This window comes from Oryzias latipes, chromosome 11, assembly GCF_053564925.1.
Source record: "Oryzias latipes strain Hd-rR chromosome 11, Olatipes_Hd-rR_3.1".
In the NCBI taxonomy this organism is placed as follows: Eukaryota; Metazoa; Chordata; class Actinopteri; order Beloniformes; family Adrianichthyidae; genus Oryzias; species Oryzias latipes.
Window position 1 is genome coordinate 14,577,935 of NC_136247.1, and position 24,883 is coordinate 14,602,817.

General features: G+C 38.7%; 1 protein-coding gene and 1 long non-coding RNA gene across 2 annotated transcripts in view; one reads left to right on the forward strand and one right to left on the reverse strand.

Annotated features, from left to right (window-relative positions):
• Nucleotides 1-24,883, reverse strand: part of grin2da (glutamate receptor, ionotropic, N-methyl D-aspartate 2D, a) — a 366,952-nt gene that overhangs the window by 306,324 nt on the left and 35,745 nt on the right. The window lies entirely within an intron of this gene.
• Nucleotides 6,791-10,929, forward strand: LOC144995285 (uncharacterized). Its single transcript, XR_013658869.1, has 2 exons — nt 6,791-6,871; nt 8,254-10,929. It is a non-coding gene; the product is annotated as an uncharacterized LOC144995285 (long non-coding RNA).

Consider the following 24,883-nt stretch of genomic DNA (forward strand, 5'->3'; position numbering starts at 1 on the left):
GGCCGTTCGCTCCTTCTACCTCCAGCAGGTCGTTTAAGCTGTGGACAGGTAAGTGAGACAGTTTTTCTTCGTAGAAGGATTGGGAGATCGTCGTTACTTGCGAGCCCGTGTCTAATAGACAGCTGCACACATGATCGTCAATGGCTACTTGGGCAGTGCACTTCGCTCCAACAAGACCTTTTGGAAGAGAAAGTGACATTTCAGCTTGTGTGTGGAAGTTCAAGACGCGTTTCTTTTCCTTGGGACTCTTTGTCTTTGGCTCAGCTCCAATTTGTCCCACAACTGGAGCCCTCTTTAGTTTAAAAAAGTAGGTTCTTGTCCATTCACTTTGTCCCATGCCATCTGCTTGTCTCTTAAGAGTTTCCTTTTTTCAGCAACTAGGGGAGAGTTTGGCTCATTTTCACACTGGGGCTTGATGTGCCCGTCCTCCCCACATCTGAAGCAGTACCAGGGCTTTGGACGATTTCTTGGATGAGGTTCTGATTTTTGTTCTGAAGGCTGTGGCTTTGGAGTTTTGAAACTTTCAGGGGGGACTTTTGTCTTGGTCGAGTTTGTGGATTTTGACTTGACTTTACTGTTTGAGTCTTTTTTGTTCTTTAGAGATGCAAGATGGGACTGCAGATTGGCGATCTGCTTCTTGAGGTCTTGTATTTCAGAAAGGGAGTCAACAGTTTTTGATGTATCTCGCTCTGGACTTTGGGACTGAGCGCCTTGGTAGTTGGAAAACACTTTTGGTTTTGTTGTATTCAAGTGCTGTTTCATGCGCGACATTTTCGCTGTGCGCCTTTTCTCAGCAGTCCGGAGCATGAGAAGGAGTTCGGAAAAGTTAGGTGGAATTTGCCTTTTCTGTTCGAGTTGGAGCTCTGCTATTAGCTCATTGTCCCAACAGCCTCTTATGAACTGCTTTAACAGCTGCTTGTCTAGTTCACCAGCAGGAACACCACCTCTTATGAACGTGGTGTTCAGCATGACTTGAAGACGCTGGAGGTAAGACGATGGTGCCTCACCATTATTCTGCACAGTGTTCAAGTATTTGGCAAAGAGGTCGTCTCCATCTTCAACCGTACCGAAGGCAGAGTCGAGTATTTTCAAGTAGGTGGAAGGAGGTGACTCTGTAGGTATGTGCTTCACCAGATCGACAGCAGGTGAAGAGAGACTTTCCAAGAGCCTCCTGGATTTGCATGAATCAGGCTGTCTGGGGTCTTTTAAAAGGAGTTCCACACTCGAGCGCCAGCTCTCATAGTCGACTTCGTTGTTTGGGTGGGGACAGCGCCCTGAAAAGGGTCTCAATCTGAAAGGAGTGTTCATCTGAGCATTGAAGTCTTCAGTTCTCAGCACATGTTCCACTATTACTTTCTGAAGCTCTGGTGGGTTTACTTCAGAAGGTTTGAGAGTGGGTGTCTTAACACTGACCTGCACTCGTGGGGGATTCTCAACTGGAGCTTGGATCAGTGGGTGGACTGGTTCAAGAGTTGGTGGGTTCTCTTGCAGAGGACTGAGAGGAGCATTCGTGTCAGGGACTTGGGGTGAGTCCTGGCGGTCACCTGAGTCATTTTCGTCAGGGTTAACTACTTGGCTTATAGAGGAAAGTTCGTCTCTCAGTAAGTCTGCAAAGTCTTTACCTGTCAGTCTTGCAATGTCTCTCAGTTCAGTCAGGTAAGTCTGAGTAGCTGTCTTGCTAACTACGGGGCTGTAAACTGAGCTTAATGCTTCGACAAGGTAAAGTATGTCAGGTTTGTTCTTGGGTGAGAATCTGTATGGCAGTAAGCTAGATAATGCCTGGACTGGTGCACTGGACGCGTACTCAAGAAAGGACTGCTTGCCCTTTTCTGGACACGGGGGATCTACAGGTACCATTGTCTGAATGGACCCATATTGTTTGAGGAAGTCAAAAAGCTCTTCATCAGATTCAGTGTCAGTTAAACCAGTAATAAGAAGTGAGTTCGGTATCTTAACATTACTTCGTTGCACGGCTTCCATTTTTTGTTCAGTTCTTAGTCAAATTTGAGCTCTGAAAATTATTTACGAACCACTCCTGGCTGGCTCGCCAAGAATTTGTAGCACCTATGCTATTAGGCAGAGGTAGTCAGGCTACTGGACCAAATATAGGTTCGCACGGAGTGGTGTGTATTGAATAAAAGAGCCACGAGTCAATAAAAAGGTAGAATGGAAAAAGCCGGCAGTTTACTGAACAATTGACAAACAACAATAAACATACAAATTTGGTTCTTAAGTAATGTTAAGACACCTTTTCAACACCCTTTATGTTGTTTTTTCCTTTACTTTTTCTGTTAAAGTTCAAATAAAAGGTTTTGTTCAAGTTAATTTCAGTTTCAATCTATTTTAATTAAAGATGACCGGTCATTTGTTTTAAAGGGATTTTAGTTACAGAACTAAATTTATTTAACTTAAATTTAGTTTAAGCTTTCTTTTGAGTTCACTATATTTACCCTTTTCACTTTTTTGTAAATCAGTTTTGTCACTTTAAATTTACACCAAAAGTATCCTTTAAAGTTACAAAATATCAGATATCAAACAAAAGACAATTCAATATGCAAAGCAAACAAAGAACTGTTTTTCTAAATGTCCAATTGCTTAGCAAAATCCTTTAAAGTTTGTTAGCAGACGTATCCAGTTTTGGTAGTGCTCCTTTAAAGTATATTGGATCCACAGTTAGTGTTCAATCTCCTACCGCGACCTTGGCAGAGATTTTGTAGTAGTGAGGAAAAGTAAAGGACCACGTGATGCTCTACAGGCAGTCCGGATTATCGTGCTCCTTGGGTAGGCTCGCCATCCATGGATCAGGAGAAGTCCAGAACGATCCGGTCCGGAACCGTCTCCCAATTACTCTCGGGGGGACTCAAAAACCTGGCCTGCAGGACAGGCCATAAAAATAATTTTAGTCCATATGCAAAATAAAACCACTCCAAAATGAAAGCGGAGCCGCACTAGAAGGCTACGTGACTCTTTAGAAACTTAAAATGGCGGCTGCTCTTTTTTCTTTTTCATACATCCAACTCTACTTGCAAAATTAGCTTCTTTTCACACAAAATATACCCAAAATACATCAAATAAAATACATTCATGTTTCGAAGTGTCAAAGAAAATTATAAATATCTCAAAAGTACTGTTTTGTCATCTTTTCACAACTTAAATTGGTCTCAACTGGGCTCGCCTCATCACGGCAAAACCCACGCCACAAAAGTAGGCAAAATACAAAACAAAACTCACCAAAACTCGTCTCGTAATGGCATAAAATCTTATTTGGCTCACACCCCTCTTCCGGTCTGGCTAGACAACAGGTTTGCACCGTTATTTTAGTTTTTCACCGTAGTTTTTCAGCTAATGGCTACTCTGCTGCGCGTGCTTGCTGTCTCTGCCCTAAACAGGCCTATCTCTCCGCTACGCGCCGCACAGGTTGGGGAGGGCTCTTGAAAAAACTTTAAACTTTATCGACAACAAAAACAATTTCTCTTTTTAAACAAAAATAGTAATAAAACCTATAAATTATTAATGTGAATACTATTTATATTTTTATCCTCACAACTTTTAGCTGTTTTTATCATGTTGTTTATTAATATTTATTGACCTTTTTATATCATTACTGAGTGTATTTGTAACGGGGGTTACAGAAGCTATAGATAAATAGGTGGCACATGTAAACACTGGTTGCTAGGGAAAATTTCCACAATTGACTGTGATGTTGACACAAGGAAATGGGTTTATACTAGATTTTTCCGTGACATGAAAAATGTATGACTGCTATCGACCAATCATGTTTGTGCAAAAATAGATTTGGAATTAAATGTAAAATGTTTTAAATTTAAATATGTAAGACTCTCATTGGGTAATTTAAGACTTACTGTGGGTTGTTTATTTTAGAAAATTTACCAGAGGTAATTTTTATGACCTATGTTGCTTTTTTGTATTTATGTTAAAAAAATGTTGTCTTTTTTCTGATTCATTGAATGACCTCATGATCCAAAATGCAATGGCAGAAAATTCTTTTTACATATTTTTTTAGACAGACTGGGATTAACCCTTGTGCTATCCTATGGGGTCAAGATGACCATAGACGTGTTATCCCTACCATTAGTGGCGGTTTTTTATATGTGCGAGGTGGGCGGTGGCCCAGGGAGGCACTTCATAGGGGGCGGCATTTTCCGTGCCCGCATTGTTATACACAAGGAAATACCTAAGTCAAATCGGAGACTTTTATTTTGACATACCTGCAACAGCCGGCACTTTGCACTCTTATTTTTTGACACATCTGACTCCTAACATCGCACCACTGTCTTCATTCTCTCCCCTCTCCACACTTATGGTGCAAAAAAAAAGGATGAATTAACTAAGAGTGAAATAACTAAGAGTGAAACAACGTAAAACAGCCACATGAAAAGGAATTAGGCACAAGAAAAACCCGTGCTCAACCCAATTTCGACCAAAGCAGGCAATGGAGATTATTTCCCACAACTCCCCGCTCCGACACAGCAGACCCAACGTGCACATATTTAAGGTTTAACTTGAGTTATCCCGGATTAATGTTCCTGTTTTTATTCATATTTATGTTCAAAAGTTCAGTATTAAACGTTTAGAAGGTTTCAAAGTTTAGCTTTAGTGTGTTCAGTAAATGTTTGTCTTCTTCTGCCCAAAACCTAAAGCGTGTTTTTAATTTAGGCCTGCTGTGTGACTGAGTTTGACCCCCCTGTAATACGAGTCTAGAAAATTCATGCATTTTTTGTGTAAAGTGGCCAAATACAAGATATGGAACACAAAAGGATATTGTAAAATTTTGTATGTGTGCGGGGGAAGGGGGGGTGTTACTCGCCCAGGGAGTAAGTTAGTGTAGAACCGCCACTGCCTAACATGACAGAGGTGGATAAAGGTGTGGAGGATTTCATGTAATCCATGGACACCAGTGAAGATCACAAATCATTGAAGAACAGAGTTAGGGTTAACCCTTGTGCAATCCTAGGCACTTTGACATTGGAAGTTGGGTCATCTAGACCCCAGAAGACAGTGCGCTGAATCTTTTATCTTCAAGGATTTGTGATCTTCACTGGTGTCCATGGAATACATAAAATCCTCTTCACCTTTATCCACCTTTGTTATGGTAGGGATAACACGTCAATGTAAGGGTGGGGTCAGAGGATAGCACAAGGGTTATGGAGTGTGGTGATGCGTAATTATGAGCTGCAATGAATGTGAGAAGAGTTCTCATTCAGATCCGTTCCCTTCCCAGGATCTTTTGGTCAAACTAAAAATGGCTGCAGGACTCTGCAGATTTATCTTTTGTTTATTTTTACTTAAAGAGGAAAAGAGCTGTTTGTTCGGGAGGTGATCTTGCGCGACAGCTCAATATTGAATCCCCTGAGACCCATAATTGGACTGATTCTACAAGTGAAACCACAATATAAAACAACCAACAGCAATGATAAATCTAAAGTTTAATGTTGAGCAAAAGATTTTAAACAACAAACATTATTCATCATCATCATCTTACTTTTTTTATTTATAAAGCACATTCCACCACCAGCCAAGGAGGCCCACAGTGCTGTACACATGGAGAACAAAACCATACAAGACTTAAAGGCAGAAAACCAAATTTAGCATTTTAGAGACATAAATTGAAAAAAGTTCAGTTTTAAATAACAAAAATTTACAATTTTATGTGTGAACGGTTGTTTTTCTAACTAAATCAGCTGGTAAGGATCGGCTGATTGAGGCCAGCTGATAGTGTTTTGGCTAATCAGCTGAGACGTATAAAAGCCATGGGCTGGTGGAAGAGAAGGCATGTCCTGGGGCAAGTGGTTTCAGTGGACAATGGACAGTCATTAAACTGCTGTACTTGTTCATAGTCTTGTCACTTCTCGAATCGTTTACTGTAATTCCCCCCTGTTTGATTTGCCCAATAAATCTCTCTAGAAACAGCAGCTTCTCTGAAATGTTGCAACCCGCATCATCACCAGGACTCCGTTATCCCACCACATCACGCCTTCTCCAAAACTTACATTGGTTTCCCATAAAACAAATGATTAGTTTTAAGATTGTCCTCATAACCTTCAAAGCACTCCATAACCTGGCTCCACCCTACATTTCTGATCTTCTGCACATTTCCACTTCCTCCCGCTCTCTCCGCTCCTCTTCCTCTCTCTGGCTCCATGTCCCATCTGCCCGTCTTGTCACCATGGGGGGCAGAGCTTTCAGTCGCTCCGCCCCCCAGCTATGGAATTCTCTTCCTCCCAATCTACACAATATTGAGTCTCTGCCACTGTTCAAATCCAAACTCAAAACTTATCTCTTCAAACAATCATACAGTTAATCCATTTAGTTAACATTTCATTTTGTCTGTTGTTTTTCTATCCTGTTTTTATTATGTCATATCGATGTTTTACCTTGATTTTTCTTTTTATTATTCATGTTTTATTCTATTAATTTCTTGTTGCTGTATTATTCTGATTTTTTTCTTATTTTTTAGCCTTGTACAGCGACCTTGGGTGACCTGAAAGGCGCTTAAAATAAAATGTATCATTATTATTTCAAAAAGGAAAAACTGTTTTTGTAACTTGTTGATCACAGTGTCTTTCATTCTCTCTGTTTAGTGTTTCCCTATAGTTCATTTTAGTAACAACCCATTGGGTCACAACACATTGATGTTGGATATCATGAAAAAAATTAACATAAATGGGAAAGTAAGATTTTTCCATATCAATATATATTGCTAAAGTTTATTTATTTAATAAGCTGGTAATTGTTGCTATAATTGGTTTCAAAAGTGTCTTTGTTGCAGCAGCAGTTGGAGACATGCCTGTGTGTGTTGGGGGTGCCTTCCTTTGACTTGTCATCTCAGTTATCCCTGTGAGGAAATGAGGTCAGTGTGAAACTGTCATTGTGGATAAAAGCACAAATCTATTTGTGTTTAAAAAAAAATACCTTTTCGATTGGATGCTTTGATTTGGGCGCAGCAAAAGTTGTCAAAACAGCACATTCAGTCAGCTAAATGACATCTTGAAACAGGTTTCTAATAATAGAGAACCTTTAATTTAAGCTCCGAATCTATCATTTGCAGTCAAGTCGGGAGCAATCGTAGAAAAGTTCATGAAGGCAAAAATGAACAGCCATGACTCACTCACACACTGTCAATAAGCGAAATAACCAAATTTTACTGTGGTTATCTGCATAAACTGGGGAGGTTTGAACAGACTCTATTCTTGACCATTGCCAATCAACAGCCTTCCCAAAGCACATACAATATATAAGCAGTTATTGAAATAATCCTGTCTTTTGTTGTACAAGCACCAAATTTGACATAGATGTACCCTAAAATCCCATTTCCGAAATACACTGTTGCTATGAGAAAAATTTGGCCCCTTAATATCAGTTGAGCATTGTTACAACACCACAGCCAACCTGAGTATTGTTGGTGACCATGTCCCTCCCTCTTTGACCACAGTGTACCATCTTCTGATCGCGTCTTCCAGCAGGATCTCATAAAGCTGGAAACATCTTAGACTGGTTTCTAGAACATGAGAATGAGTTCACTGGACACATTAATAGCCCATATTGTTGAGACTGGGCCAAATAGATATCTAATATTTTTGAGTTTATGGCCGCCATTCTAAAAATGTCTGCAATTTTTGGATTTTTCTCGTGGCTAACATGATTTTCTGAAAGTGGGGAACCTAAAGTACATCCATGACAAATTTGGCACTTGTACCACCAAATGCACAATTTGTCTGAGATATCAACCTAACCGGCTCCACTAATATGGGGAAACCAGAACATTTGCTTTGATGGAGAGACATGGAAATTACTACATATTGTATGTCCCTTAGACTTGGAAAAACCTATAGTTGAAATGCAGTCTGAATGGAAATGTCATTTCACAGCCACTCCAGTGCTGTAAGAGCTGCTGCTGCTGCTGTAGCACTATTGACAGTTGCAAGAGAAGGTGAAGCCTATTTAACATGTTTGCAGCTTTCACTTTCAATCGTTTAGTAAACAAAATGATAACCATAACTATTCTTTTCTTCGTTTTATTAATTTAACTGAGTTTGCATCCATAATGAAATACATGTGAAATCTTCTAAAAGGATATTAAAACAGCAGTCTTCTATCAATCCAGCTGGTATTAAATTATTCAATGTTTCTACATTATAATCAAACAGATGTTTTCACTTTTCTTTTTTACAAAAACTACCCAACTAAAGATCAATTTGAATATTCAGGAGTATGTTTTGTGTCTTCAAATAGGAGCAGGGTTGTCCTTCAGTGCTGATGGGTTTGTGCTGCTGGTGCTCTGAGCTGTGGCTGAGCTGCCTGTACCCTTGACCTTCTGCTGCTGCATGACTATCAATCTCTGTCTCCCCGAGCTGCAACATTAATGCTGGATGGGCACCGCTCTGACTCTGGTACACACCTGCACAAAAATACATAAACACAGCCATGCACACTGCAATGTTTTACCCCATCAGTATTAAAAATAAAACTTTTATGAAGGTGCTCCACATCCTCTTTGGCTTTTATTTTAGCACATCAGTTCCTTGGAGTTTCCAGGCATTCACTCATGCATCGCTGTTTCGGTGTGGACTCTGTCTGGACTGAATGTGGCGTCTCTTCCTTTTTAGCCTTTATGCTGGGGTTTTGCTGATGTGCTTGAGATCATTGTGCAGCTCCATGACTCAATTTCAGCTATGGCTCAATAGTCTTTGAGTTGATGCTCGCTCAGCCCAATGACTGTCCAGGTTCTGTGGCTGCAAAATGAGACACAATAAGCTGTGGGTAGCGATGAGAGCTAGTGACAATGGTCATGCGATCAATTTCGTTTGGTGCTTCATAAAAAAATGTGTGCACTGATTATTAAGTAAAAGGTTGGGCTTTCACCTTCAAAAACATGCAAAAGCTGCAAAGGCATTACAGTGTGAGCTGATAGGGCTTAACTTTGGGTCTGTTTATAGAAATTCCTAGTTGTTCAGTGGATTCATTATTTGGCTTTGTTGATCTTGTTTAGCTACTTGTGTTCATACTGTTGCCCTCATAGCAAACACAATGTTTAATTATATACTTGATCAAATTTTCAGACCATGTGAGGCTTTAAATTATTAGTTTTTTCTGGTGTTGATGGAATCAATGATGACCAATATGGTGTACATGGTGTAAAGTTAAGATTGACTTATTGTGCTGTTCTAGAAACTTCTAGAGCAAAGGTGGGCAAAAAACATCAAACTCATCTTTATTGCTTAGCTTTTAAGTAGTTTTTAATTATCCACACATATAAATTTGATTTTCTGCACTGCTTTTCCCTGTTTGTTCTTGAAGATTGTATTTGTGTGTGTGAAAGGTGGCTTTCATTATGAATGCCATTCATTTATTTACCCATTTGTTTTGTAAAGACCATTGATGTGTTCTGTAGCAGGAAAAGTATTCTTTAAGTAAAGTAGAATTTGAATTCCAGGTCTAAAAGGCCCCCCACCCCTGCAATGGTCGAATATGCTTTGGTTTGGCAGAATTAGCTCTTAACAAGACGAAATCATTTAAGATGTAGAAGTCTAATCATTACCCTATCTCCATCTTCACCAGGCTGACATTGATAAATTGTTGAAGTCATTAAAATGTATTTGATAACGCTTCATTAACTAAGCCTCTCTATAAAGCTTACCAATTCACAGATGTGTAGGTTTAACCCCAAAGTATAAGCCTCGTTTTTCACCAAAACCTCCTCATTTTGGTCTTTGTTGCTCATATTACACTTCATCTGTAAATATCCAGGCTGCATTCTTCTGAACTTTATTAACCACCATGCTGACGAATGTCGGCACGAAAAAAGAAGACCACTCTGTTTCTATTAGACAGATCATCCCTGAGGCCCAGTCTGATGATACTGTCACCTTAAAACCGCTGCCTAATAGACGCTGACTGCCGACATTTAGTCAGACAGGTCATGACATCGCGGCTTGAGATTATACCCAGTATTTCTACTTGTGAGCCTGTCGACGCGCTGGCAGACACTTTGCTCGCATTCAAAAGAGCAATGGGAGCTGTCTGCCTGGTCTTTCTGCCTGCCTGCCTGACAGCATCACACACAAAGATGCACAAATTTACTTTGGTGGATGCCATGTATGCCAATGGAAAGGTGCAGAAAAAAGATGCAAAATAGTAATCCAAGAGCATAAATTCATGTTCCCTCTTTGTAGACATAAAGAGGTTAATCCAGGCGGCCATATCACTATTTAACCTTTAGATGGAGGAAATCCTGGGTTACAGGGCACAACATAACAACGTCTTTACAGCTGGATCACACAGGTGGCAACAAAGGCGTCCTATAATCCATCACCCTGTTCCTTGACCCTCAAATGTCAACAGCCTCCTTCAGCCTCTGCTCCTTTATAATGCAACAAGACAGCACTCAACCAGCTCCATACACACAAGCAAAAGTACGCATGTTATTACCAACAGAAGGCCACACAGTGAATTTTGCCTTTATCATCACACGCTCGTGGTTTTAAGCTCACATTCTCACCATAAATCGGATGTTTAACGCAGCAAAAGGCCTCTCTAACGACAAACAATTCCCATGGTGAATACGGGAAACGTCTGCCACTAAAGCAACAAACTGCAGCGGATATTCAGAAAAAAAAATAAACGCAGGTTTAATGAACTGCTCAAGGCCACATCAGCAGATTATTGCATTATCCATTTTATGTACAGCAGTTGTAACTGCTGTTAAGCCTTTATCTTTTACATTTGTGGTGGCACTTGTTTAATCATAAAGGTAACACCCCCAAGGCACTGGACACAAAAAAATGAGGAATTCCATAAAAAAATGGAGATGTGGGGGACTGTTTATTCGACAGAGTTTTAGGGCCACCAAAAAAAAAAAAAAAGTAGGGCCACCAAAAAAAAAAAAAAAAGTAATTTTACGAGACAAAAGTCATAGATTAACAAGGAGAAAACACCAAAGTTGACGTTTATCGGAGCATCGCTTGAAGATGAAAGATGTGGAGCCTTTTGTGAAGCTTTTTTTCGGATTATTATAGGTTTAAAACAAAGAGATTCTGAACCTTTGGCGACTCAAAATCAGATTATTGTCAGTAGAGACGGCTTTCCGAAGTTCAGTGTCAGTAAAGCGGAGTTTCATATGTAAAATAAGGAGCTCAGAGACATGTTTGGGTGCAGAGGATCGCTGCAGCTTTTATTCTCCTTTTCATTCACAAACCCTGAAGTTCATCTGTCACCTTACGTCATGAACCTGTCATCAGATCCGAACACCAATGCGGAAGTAAACGTCCCGTTATATCATTAAACAACAAAGATGAATGAAAATAGTCTATTATATTAGCATTAGAACGTTACAAATGCCAGAAAAAAGTGATCCTCCTCCTCAGACGGAAGCGGCACACAAACGTAGAGATCTTGTTTTGGGTGGAGGAAGAAAGGATTGAAGTGGACACCGATGGCTTCATCGGGCTGCAGGGATCCTGCAAACCAACCATCAATAAATAAAACTTTAATAAGTTGTAAATCAAACAAATGAGCTTCCAGATATTTGGAACGTTTGAGCTCATTCAGATCACCTGTTCAACTGAGTTTATAGTCGGTCTGCTCTGTTGCTGCGCGGCGTTCACCTGCTGCTCTGCATGCTCACTTCCAGTTAATATCGTAAATTTACGAGTTTTTTCTCATAAATTTACAACTCAAAAACTCGTAATTTTACTTTTTTTTTTTTTTTTTGATGGCCCTAATACTCCGTCATATGTTTACATCCCAGTGTTGTTTTTTAACCTTTTACAATAACTGCAGGAAAAAAAAAAATTTTTATCTTAATAAGCGGCATTGATGTTATATAAACCAACAGCCTTCATTAAATTTGTCAAACTTATAGATTACAAAGGGCTTTGCAATTCATTTATTGCAGACAAAACTTGTGCTTCATGCTCTAAAAAGCTCAGATAAAGACCAAACTGTGATGTTTTTTTTCTTCCATTTTCTGCACAAATAACAAAGCAGTCTTTCTTTTTTGCGCTGCATGAATCTTGGATTGAAGATGCTTCATTTAATGTGGCTTAATTATCACCTTTTCAGTCACTCAAATCACGCTGGGTCTGATTGCTGCCTATGTACAAATGGAGACTGTACCGCTCACTTTTCTGCCCTGCTGATGTGCGTCTGCAGCCAGATACCGTAACAGAAAAATCCAAACTCAAACTTATGTTTTACTTTCCTTTTTTTGTTTCAGATCAGGCAGAGTGTAGACGTCTAAAGCTGCCACTTATAAAACACTTGTGCTTTTCTCTTTAGAGATAGTCAAAGAGAGGAAACATTCATCCAAAGTCTCCTGGAGTGCTTTCAAAGCTCTTCTTGAATTTATCTGCATGAAAAGGAGGTTCATTCGGAGTGTAATAACTATAAATATGCAGCTTTTGAGCCAGTAGCATTTGCCTTTATCTGCCACTTCTTTCAGTGACTACCCAACACTGTTCTGTTTCCTTTTTTCTAACATGGTCTTTATTTTTGAGGTTGTTAATTCACCATGTAAAAATGTTCAAACCTCATTTTACTTTATGCATAGGCTTTGTTTTGTTTTATTTTTTTATGCATTAGACATTAATGAATTCTCTTTTTTTGGAAATATTCAAATGATCAAGACCCTGGGAGGAATAACAAAAAAGAATAATATCCTCTGTACTGCTGTATTTCATAAAACAAATGAGAACTCAACAATGTATTACTCAAAAACAGTGTCTGTCACTGACTATTCCCAAAAAGACAGGAAAAAAAGAACTGTATTTTGTTCCCACATTTATTCAGTTGGATGGAAGAATAAGCATACTATTCTATTATTTTAGAATCGACTGTTATCAAACTAATTGCAGTATTTATATGTCCACTCGAGCAAAAGTCAGAGAAAAGCAGTAGTATTTCATACAATTTGCCAGCAAATAGAAACTTTACACTCCACTTTTGTTTCTACTGCACCCATCATGCTGTGCTGTTTTGTCAGAGTAAAAATGCTGGTTTCCAGTTCCTATGCACTCTTTATCAGGGAGTTCCAAACATAGGTCCACTAACTGCTGTCATCTTTAAACTAATTATTATCACTAATTATTATTACAAAATCAACATGGTTAAGAAAGCCTACTACTTTTGAGCGAGAACCATTGATTGTATAAGACAGGGGTGTCAAACTCATTTTCACCAAGGGCCACATCAGCATAGTGGTTGTCCTCAAAGGGCCAGATATAACTTATACATGTGACTAAATTTAATGAAAAATAAACATAACTACTCCTTAATGTTAAATAATTCATTATGTATTCATTATAACTTTTTAGAGGGACAATTACAGTTGAATAGAAAACATGTTTGCTCGTTACTCTAGCATAAATCCTTTTACATTTGATTCTGTCAGGTTAGGTTATATTGACTGTGTTTAAGTCCTAATGTGTAGTTGCCCAATCCGTTATTTCAAGTCCAATTCCCCCTAGATATGAACAAATACACAACTATTTTTATTTTTTATTTTAAGAAATTAAAAACTTTTATGCTCTTGCGGGCCACATAAAATGAGATGGCGGGCCACATGTGTCCCGCGGGCCTTGAGTTTGACACATGTGGTATAAGAGAATTGGGCAGAGTGATTGTGACGTCACACATAGAAAATGGATGCAAATGAAGTCATTTCAGTCACCATTTTTAATGTGACATGGACGTCGCCATGTTGGAGCCAGTAAGCATTACTCAGGAGTGAGCTTGTTGGGAGTCCACACCAATTCCACTAAAAGGGTTGAAATGTTTTAAATGTTCCAGATGGGGGCCAGCAACCACATGCTTTTATTGAGGCATCTGATTGGTCATTTTATAACTTGAATAAAAATCATATCATAAAATCTTTTTTGGATAAGCAAAAATATGTTTAAAAAAAGTAGCAGTGCATCAATAGTTGTTCTGAAAAATACTTTCTGACTGAGTAACTGCTGTTTATTTATCTATAGAAGTCAAATTTGGCTTCTTGGAACCAGCGGGAACTACCTTTTTTCAATGTAGGGGAGGAAGGGTCACTCAGTTCAGTTCTTTATACAGTGTCAAAAACACAAAAACCTTTTGTCTCTCTTCAACCGGCAAGTACCTAATCTTCATGACATTTCAAACTGGAACGAGTAGATAATATAATACTCAAATTAAAACTGAAATGGAAAGTATCAATTTTATATAATTAGAATAGGTTACTCTCTGCAACAGCATTATTTTGGTGAGATTGAAAATGCCAAAAATGTCCCACTTTCTTTTGGATGATTTGCTTTTCGGACTACACACACAGGAGTGGTCTAAACTAATTACTGGGTTTCAACATCTCCTCTGTTTGGAACAATATTCCCCAAAACCAAAGAATTTGAAAAAACAAAAATGTTTAGAAGAAAAACTGCATCGGATTATTTGGTTGAATATCTTCTCTCTTTTTTGGAGCTATGAAAAAAATAGCATTTATGTTTTGGCTTTCATTTAGTTGCTAAATTAAATAATTTGTGGTGGTTTATGCATGTTGGCATCAATAGGCATATTAAAACATGCTTATCAAATTCCAACTTTTTACCTCTTTCCCTGCTTAACATAAACTGCACCTTACAAATGTTCTCGCTTTGCTATACTGTCATTAGTTCTTTTTATAGACTGTTTAGGATGATTCTATAATAAACTGCACCAGAGTTCTTTTGCAAGTATACCTTTACTCTCGAGAGAACCAGATTTTGCAGGACCTTTAAATCAACCATAAAAATATAACAATCAACAAACAAGAAATCAAACTAACCCCTGTTTGAAAAACCCTGAGCAAATGACCAACTAACGAACCAAGAGACTGCTTTTATTTTTTTTGCCTTGGAGTTTGCTTAAGAAACCGTTGTGGTGGAAATCTAATAACAGCCTAGGAGGCCGGTGTTTCCTAAAGTCACTTTCTTCTCTGGCACCCACAGCTTGGAGCCGGGTTAAGCTTTTTTCAGAAATAACAGGATTTTTCACCAAGGATATGGGTTTATATGAGATTTAATACTTTTTTTTAATATTCATTAACTGATCTCAGAAACATCCAAACTCCTTTACTGCAGCGACTGCAGGAAATGCAAACGTTCAGCAAAGATTCACTGTGTCAGTATGCTTCCAGTTTAATCCATATGCAGATCCACATTAATGTGATGTTTTTCTACTGGTTGGGACGATACTGTTGGATACCAAAGTTGCTAAATCATGACATTTGTGAGAAGCCTCAGTGGGACTTTGCATATTTCTGTTCAGCCCTACAGCAGAAAAACCACATCCAGCTTAGTCTCATACATATTCGATCATTTAAAAAAAATTCTTTGCATTATAAATAGTTACTTGAAATGCAGAGACACAACACAAGTAACTGAAATTAATATATTTCCCTAGCAATTACTACCAATGGAGTAAGAGATACATTGGTCCCAGGAGTCATTATGCAAACAAAAGTGAATCAGTTCCACTCGTCTTGTGTGCTGGAGCTATCGCTGAAAGGTTGCAAGGGGCGTGACACAGTGTTAGAGTTTCTGAAGAGGTCTGACATGTTAAACATGTTGCTTTCTTAATTTTCATGTCAAATTATTATGTAAAATTATGACCACATCTGCTCCTGTCATTGCTAACTCTGCAGGGACGACTCACTCACTTTAATTCATGCTATCTCCAGGACTTGACCTTCCTACAACAGCAGTAGTCTGTATCAGTTCAAATAACACCTGGTACATCTTTTATTACGTGAAGACTATTAAAATGTGACAAAAAGGTTTGTAAATCTTCTGTCATTTTTCAAGCTAAGAAAAGAAAAATCCATAATTTCCTCAACATTTGTATACAAAGATGGATCTCAAAACCTGAGAACTTGTTCTGCCTGACCCAAAAATGTATTTTCTACATTTTGATTCTTTGCTGCTATGGCAAAATTTACCTGTTGTCATTAGGAAGGAAGGATGGCCAGATGGATGGACAGACAGAACCCTATACCCTTACTTTTGAACTCTATATAGTGCTTTTTGAACCTGCACATCCTTTGACATGTCTTTGTAGGAAAGGTCCGTACTTCAAACAAAAAACTATACAGTTTTCAATGTTTTCTTTTTAAAATTTCTAAGACCAAAACATTTTGTGTCTTTGTTTTCCGTCTTCCACTTGTTTTGTTATTTACCTGAGTAACTGTCATTCATTTTTTTTACAATTCTTAACAAGCAGAGGTTGCCGTGGTCAGTGACTTGACCCCTCACACCAGAAACAGGTTCATACATATACCTTTCCAGCCATTTTTACATCTTAAAAATTAAATGGCAAATTGTGTATACATATTGAGCATTTTTCCACTATCTTAGAAGGCCCAAAGCACTTTACAGTCACAGTTCTGTTCACCCATGCCCACACACATTCACACAATGACAGCTCTGCTGTCAAACACTGGCATTAACCTATAACCACCAGCTGTGTTGTTCAGCGTCTTGACCAAGGAGACTTTGACACATGGACAGGCAAGGCGGGAACCAAACTTGCGGTCTTCCTATCGGAGTTTGACCACCCCACCCCTGCACCATGACCACCCGTAGAACATGGTCATTTCTTCATTAAACTTGTTTTCTGCTAAACCTTTACCACAACACCTTTCATCTTTTCGAATGCATCTCATGCCTGAGAATGTGTTTAGCTGTGAATAGTCCTGTTTAGATTTTTCAAATCAGCCCAATACAAACCACCGGGTCTATAGATGATTAGTCACTGGTTTGAAAATTTAGCATGGAGACTTTGAATGCAGACGCAGCAAAAGAAACATGCTTTGAAATAAAAGTAATTAGTTACATACATAATACTGCTAATCAATCCATCATGAAATCTTTCAACAAAGTGACATGAAACGAATTTATCTCCTGGAGATAGAATTTTCCAGAAAGGCAGGAACAAGGGCATCAACTTGCTTTTTTTACACAGATACACATTAAAAGCATCCATCTCTAAAAGCTAGAAACCATCATCTGCCTTGAATCTCTTCAAACTGCTGACAAAGTCCAGGAGCTTTGTGTTCTCCAGGCATAAAAAGGCTTTTAGCAGCAAAAATACATATTAGCCCTTCCTTAATGACCACTCTGGCACCTCAGTGCGTGCTGATGTATGCAAGTTTTGATGACATTTCTTAGAACAAAGTGATTTGGCTTTTAACAGGTTTCATTTTCATCTTGGGAGACATTTCTCTTTTAGATGAATTACATACATTTTTAAAGAAAAAGCTTTCATCTCTTCTCTGTCACTCAGTATCTCTCACTGATGCAGATGCCTGTATGACGTTTCCTATATTTCTCTGTTGTATTAGGGAACACAATTAGTGACTCCAAAGCAGCGACATGTATGAAGGTAATCAAGTGATTGCAGTGTTCTTCAGATGTTCAGCTTGTTTGATTTCACTGTTTCTGCTCTATGAAAGAGTAAACCTCAGGTCAGACAACTGCAGGTCCCACTGGACATCGAGAGATCAACTCCAAACACATTGGTTTGGTTGCAAGAATCTGACTTTTATATTGGCTTTCGATTTTCCACTGAATTGTTTCGCTCCTGAAAGAGGCTGAAACCTGGATAGTTCCTAAATAATTTGGTCTGAATGTGTTTGGATAACTCCTGTGGACTTTGCTGCAAACTTTTATCCTGCAACTGGATCTGAATCCATGTGAGAAGATGTCACACAGGACAAGGCTGATGCTTTTTAATGAGACACTCAGGGAGCTGCTTTGGTTTAATAATACATAAGGAGAATCTTCTTCCATTGAAGCAGTCAGCTGCTATTTATTTTCATGTCATTTACAGTCAAATTTGTGTCCGACTCCATGCTTTTTAAAATAGCCTACAATCTAATGAAGAAATCAAGTATATAAAGTTTGACTAATCAAAACACACACAGATAATTCTCTTAAAATGCTGCATAAAGTGAAGCAAGGAGAATTTTTGGATGCTTCAGCATCTGAATATTGATTTTAAACCTTGAGCAGCTCAGTACAAATGTCACAAAGAGGTGCACAGATAAAGTCGTAATTGACTGCAGCATATGGGGTTTACTCTGATTTGATCACATTTGTATACATTTACTTTTGAGGTTTTTTTAAAGAGATTTCTTATAGCAAAAGCTAACTTAAAACATGCAATTCTAACCCAAAGTGGAGTATTCATCAGACTCTGTGTAATGGTTTTAGGCCTTAGTCACATTCGGGGTTGACCCGTATGGGAGCTGCAGGTTTTTGGGTTGTCTGGGCCCATAAAGGGTTGTAAAGAGGAGTGGCTACATCTTCACTACCCAAGCAAGACAAAATGAAGAAAAAAAAGATTTGTTTTCTGCTGCTTATTGCCTAGGAAAAGTAATGCACACAATCAATGTTTTCAACAATATACTGTATTTTCTGAATATGCTCTACTGTTTGGCTGAGCAGGAATGTAAAGGGGTAAGGCAGGGGTCGGCAACCGGCGGCTCCGGAGCCGCATGCGGCTCTTTCACTCTTTGTGCAGCGGCTCTCTGTGTTTTTGTAAAATAACTGTCATGTTCTAAGACTGTCGTGGTACCTCTAACACAGTCGGGTAGCACGAACTGTGAGGTGGAAGAGAGCAGCGTGAACGCGCGGAGGGGGCGGACCAGAGTCTGCTATGGGATGGAAAGTTTTCCTGGAAAGACAGTTAGTGGCGATCTCGTAGCGGACACATCAAAGCCCCCCAAAAGAAGCCTTTTTTTTCCCTTAGACTAATTAAATTTGCGTTTGGGCGCCCTAATGTCTTGTCAACTTGCTGTTACAGTGATTGTATGTTGCGCTGTCTGTGTAGAACATGCTGGAGGAGGTTGTACGCTGCGGAAAACAACGAACAGGTAGAGAGGCGGGGGCGGCTTAGATTCACCCCTTATGATTCCAGACGCGAAACAAACTAACAGCTGCTTCCTATTAAAAAATAGTTGTCATCCATAAAATTAATATAATTTATTGGGTATACTGGATTTAAAAAAAAAAAAATTGAAAGGAGTCTGCATCAAAGTGAGTTTGTTTCTATCATCTCACTCATCTTAACTCTGGTTGTTTGACAGACAGAAAAATCTATTCAAGGTTGTGGAAAATGGACAAAAGATCAAAGGAAACATCACGCTCATAAAGAATAAAAATAATTAAAATAAATAATTAAATTAACATGCTGACAACATTTTGAATCAATATAAGTATTTCCAAATGAACTATTGCGATATATGCAAAAACATTTTTTTCTAACACCCCTACTGTTGCGGCTCCCTGTGCTTTCATCTCAGTGGGAAACTGATCCAAATGGCCCTTTGAGAGATTCATGTTGCCGACCCCTGAGTTAAGGGGAGCACAGGTGTGTCTTGCAGTTCCCTTAAGGGGACATGTGGCCACCATAATGGACATCATGAAAATAGAACATGCCATTGTCACACATGGTAAGTGTTTTGTGAAGTAATTGTACGTACCACAGGCGACCGTGGTGTAAAAGTATAGCTGTTGACCCCTAAACACAAGGTCACAGGTACGGTTCCTTCCTTGCCCACCCATGTGTCGAAGTTTCTTGTGGCAAGACACTGAACTCACCATAGGTTCAGCAGAGCCACCATCAGTGTGTGAATGTGTGTGTGTTGGCGAATGAGCCTGTGGCTGTAAAGCGCGTTGGGTCTTAAAGCGAGGGAATAAAGTGCTATATAAGTGTACGCTAATTATCTAATGTACAGTAAGTTGTACACACCTATGACACACGGGTGATGGTGTCATGTGTTCCCTTTGTACCATGTTCTAGTAATTATTAAGGTGGGCGCACTACCTCCTTACTTACAGCACACAAATGCTGCATGCATTGAGACACACTTGTGTCTCACCTACTGCACCCTAACGTGTTGATTAAGTGTTTGCTACAACCTGTTGCTGATAGAAAAGAATTTGTGTGAACATTTTCGTTCAACGTGAACTGTCAACAACCTAGACATGTTGTGCGGACGACCTGCATGCCCTGTACAGGTTTGCTCATTTTCCGTCCACTTGTAAGTAAGGCTTTTAATACTTGTTATGTTCATGCTACAGTGATGCCTGCAGCAGTACAGACACAAATCTGTCTCCCACAGCATTTGTGAAGTGATTAAGAACGCCATTCATCAGTGTTTAAAGCCACTGCTAATGGCCTTCACCTACAGCAAATTGTAGCACAGGATAAAGTTCAATGAGTGATGCCGGCGAGGAGGAGTACACAAACAGAGTCCAGAAGAATAGAGCAAGTCGACTTCACTGAAGGAATGAAAGAGACTGAACGACAGTGAGCTTTCCTTAATGAGTCGCTGTTTATTCAGCTGATGAGGCTAAACTTTAACCTCAAGGGAGCCGAGATTACAAGCCTTAAGGATCGCCCCAATCTCTCTGTGTGGGGGTGCACCTTGTGTGAGCGTGTTTGTTTGTGGTCTTGCCTTTAAATTACCCTGACAGTCCATTCTCTCCAGGGGGCAAACATTAATGAACTCCACTGAAGTCGTTATACACCAGCTGCATTTGTAAGAGCTAATTATATCACAATTAAAAAGTTTTACTGGTGTTACTGGGCTGTGGTGGAAGCTGCGCTGCATTCCTCTTAACATTTAGCGCAGTGTAGATATGAGACTTTGACTCTCCAGACACTGAGAGAAAATGAAAAAAAAAAAAAATATTGATGCATTGTGACAGCTCTTTCCAATCAATTTGAATTAACTTATAATCGCACTTGCTGTATAAAGGTAATTTATTTTAAAGTTTTGAAAGAAACAAGTTCTTGTTCTTTTTTTCTTTCTTTTTTTACACAAAGTGGCAACATTTTCTTCTTGCTGGCTGAACAAGAATTGACCTGCCTAACACTACAATCCACCAGATCTTCAATCCCTCTAAAATTGAGTCCCCTGTAGAGTACTGAGGCCAAAGTGTCAAGCATGCTGCTTTTTCACTGAAGAGTGGGAATTTGGCTGAGTCATTCTTAGGGGTGAATCATAATTCTACCCTTTGGCCCTTATACCCTTGCTCTTGAAGCTCCATGTAGTGCTTTTTGACCCTGAGCTGCACATCATTTTAAATATAAGTTTAGAAAAGGTCAGTACTTCAAACAAAACACTGCAGTTTCCAATGTGTCCTTTATTTAAAATTTCTATGTTAAATGTTATGGTAAGTGGTTAATATGAACATTATTCCAGTATACACTGGTTGCTACTTTATTGCGGGAGTTGCATTCTAAAAATAACATGTGATAGACATACTCAAAGTAATCCGATTTAATTTCTACAATTAATACAGATATTTTAAAACTGTACAATCCCTGCACCTTTCCCAGACAGATATGAATATTATCATATATTTTTTCACTTGTTTATACTCTTAAAGTTGCAAACTTTGTAGAAAAATGAGTCTAGAATTGTAGAATGAAAGCAATGATTTATGTCAGTTTGGTAAACTGAACACATCCTGTACAGGAGACACAGAATGGTGAGGATTCATTGACAGAGGTCTACAGCCAATCAGGATGCAGAACACAATGCACTGTGGGAAATAAAAGTGTCATCAATACAGCAAGACCCCAAAATGTGAACTGCAGTACAGTAAGGGACCATTATTGTGTATTTTTTTTATATTATAAATTAATATTTACAAACTTTTGGTTTTTTAAGTGTAAAATACTAGGGGTGCAACAATTAATTGATGACTTGATTTCTATTCCTAGGATCGAGCCAGATCGATCTGTCTGAGGCAAAAGCGAATCCACCAATACCATAAAAAAATGTTTCAAAATGAGGTAGATTGCTAAATGATTTTAATTTACACTTGATTATCTTGCAAAAACACAAGGAATCTGAAAACCCTGAGGTATTTATCTCTGAGTCCCACTAGATAAAATATTTAGCATATGTCCTAGATCAATCTGGTGAATCGAATTGTTCCAAATGAACCAAAATCAAAAGTGAATCGAATCAGTAACCACAAATATCGAATTGAATTGTTGTTGAAATGAATCGTTACCCTTCTATAAAATACTCATGAGAATGGCAACAAAAACAAAATGGAGAAATGCACATGTTTGCGTACAAGTAAAATTAGGAACTATTTGAACGTTTTTTTTTTCCCCTAAAAGTTAGATCTCTGCTTAACGTGCAATTCCAGTTTCATTATCAGACTAGAAAGCCAGTGGTCACCTGATACCAAACACACTCTTGGTGCAGAAAAAAGAGCTGGTCTAGAAGTTCAATCAACTTTGGGTTTAAAATGAAGCTTCAGTACAGAGGAACGTCCAACATGCTTAACTATAGTAGTCGCCTCAATTCTTATATGTTTCCACTTTTTATAATAGTAGGTTTAGGGGCTGTCATCTGGACTTGGTTTTTAAGGTTAGAAGACGTTTCACCTCTTATCCAAGAGGCTTTGTCAATTCTGAATTAGCTGGCAAATGCAAAGAGAAATGCAATGAACAGTATATAGGAGAAACCGAACAACCTCTACACAAGGGGCTTTAACATCGCAGAGCCAACCCAAGTGGACCTGAGTCTGCAGTACACCTCCACCTGAAGGCCACAAACCACTCGTTTGAGGACAGTGAAGTACGAATTCTAGCCAGAGAGAAAGGATGGTTTGAGTGAGGAGTGAAAGAAGCCATCTTTGTCAAGAAGGATAAACCTACTCTTAATAAGAATGGTGGTCTCAGGTTTATTATTCCATCCATGTACAGCAGTGTTCTGAAACCCAAACAAACCGAACCAGTTCCACCTGGGTCGTTAACAGCTGAAACAGATGACCAGTTTGGGGTGGGAGTCACTGGCTCCACAACCTCCAGCTGAGGACAAAAGACTCTTAACAACCCGAAACCATGTAGGCTAAGTTGACAATACCATCTAATTTCAGGTCTCACTCCTCCTCCATGAACGCATATATACCTTATATATATGCATATATACTTTTACCAGCTAATTCAGAATTGACAAAGCCTCTTAGATAAGAGGTGAAACGTCTTTTAACTTTAAAAACTAAGTCCAGATGACAGCCCCTAAACCTACTACTATGATAGAATCAACCTGGAGGAATGAGAGTCTTCATAGACTAACTCAAAAAGGTAGAATCCCAGCCCAACCTCATGGCAATAAAGCTAAAAAGTAAAAGTCTCATAATGTAACAAATATTTCCTTTAATGTTAATATTCCATTTTAATCTGAACTTGGTTAGAAATCGGGACAAAGAAGATCTGCATATTTTATTTATTTGTGTAATAATCTTAATAACAGTTTCTATCTGAATGTTTCTACATTTTATTTGAGAATTGGAAAAAAAAAAAACTTGTGGCATTATTTCATCACGTAACCATTACTGTAGTAACAAAAGTCAAAATTTGTTCTTTATGGCTATGGTTCACACATTACCTTAGCAGTTTTTTTCTTAATTTAACATGAGTGAATGCTGGCTTTGGCAGTAGGCTGAAACTCTCCACGCTCATTAAACCACATTACTTCAGCACAACACATGAGGTACCTGCTGGATTAGGATGGGATCATTTCAGTATGTGGTGAACAAGGCATCATGTGGTGCCAGCGGCAGTATTGGTTTTGTTTTTTTAGAGAGATATATTTTTCAGCTTCTTGTAGAGTTACAAATAAATGGGTACATGGACAAGAGTTTAATATGTAAAAAAGAGGGTAAAGGAGAAAAAGGGATGGAGATAAAGAGGATGTATGACATGGTTAACAGGAAAAAGAAACACTAACAGGAGAATGAAGGGATTACGCAATGAAATATTCTTCTAAAATACGTGGTTTCCTTTCATGACCATTTTTAGCATGTTCACAAAGTCAGGTGTTCTATATTCCTGTCTACTACTACTGCTACTGATGGGTGTAGAACTTGTGCCCAGGAAACCAGGGTTCATTTCGCGGGGGCGTGATAATCCAGTGTGGGTCCTTATCCAAGAAACCTCCACGCTACTCCTTGACTATGCAGCCACAAGGGGGCTCTAGTCTGGGGTCCCCCTTGCCCCCCAGCCCAGATAAAAACAGGGTTGTGTCAGGAACGACATCGGCGTAAAAATCTGCCAAGCCATCTGTGCGACTCAGTGAAAGCTGACTTGCTGTGGCAACCCTTGCAAGGATATGATGAAAGATCAACAACACATTTTAACTAAAGAGGAATTGTTCTCCGTCTTGTTGGTTAATTGACAACTAAATGGCAAAAGGTACATAAAAACTTTGAAAATTGATTTTTTTTCCCCCAACGATTAATTTTATCTTTTACATTTTTGAGGCACAATTGGAAAAACACATTTGTAAAGAAATAAGGCCTTAAATGATAGGGGTGTAACGATTCATTGATTAATCGATTTCTATTCCTATGACCCAACCGAATCGATCTGACTGAGGCAAGCTGTTAATTAAATCAAATTGACCCACATACTGTTTTCAAATTGTTTTAAAATAAAATAAATCGATCTATAATCAATGTTGGAAAATACAATTTGGATTCAGCACAGTATGTTTATTTTACTATAATGTAAAAATGATCAAGTGCATCACAGCTGACAACAAACGTGGGATGTCAGCAGAAAATAAACAAGCCATCATTCCAGTCCAATGTGTGGAAACACTGAATTTTGCAAAGACATGTGACCATACTGTTTGCTAGGATGCTCTAATAACATTCCCTTTGGATTATTTTCATGTAAAAAAAAAGACATTTTAGTTTAGTGCATCTTAACAATGACATCAATTCAAAAATTGATCATTCATTGACAGTGGTCGTTATAACCTGGGGTTCCCTATAGTGTGGGAAATACTGTAGTTTTATTTTATTTTTTTCCTCATCCTTTTGTTACTTTT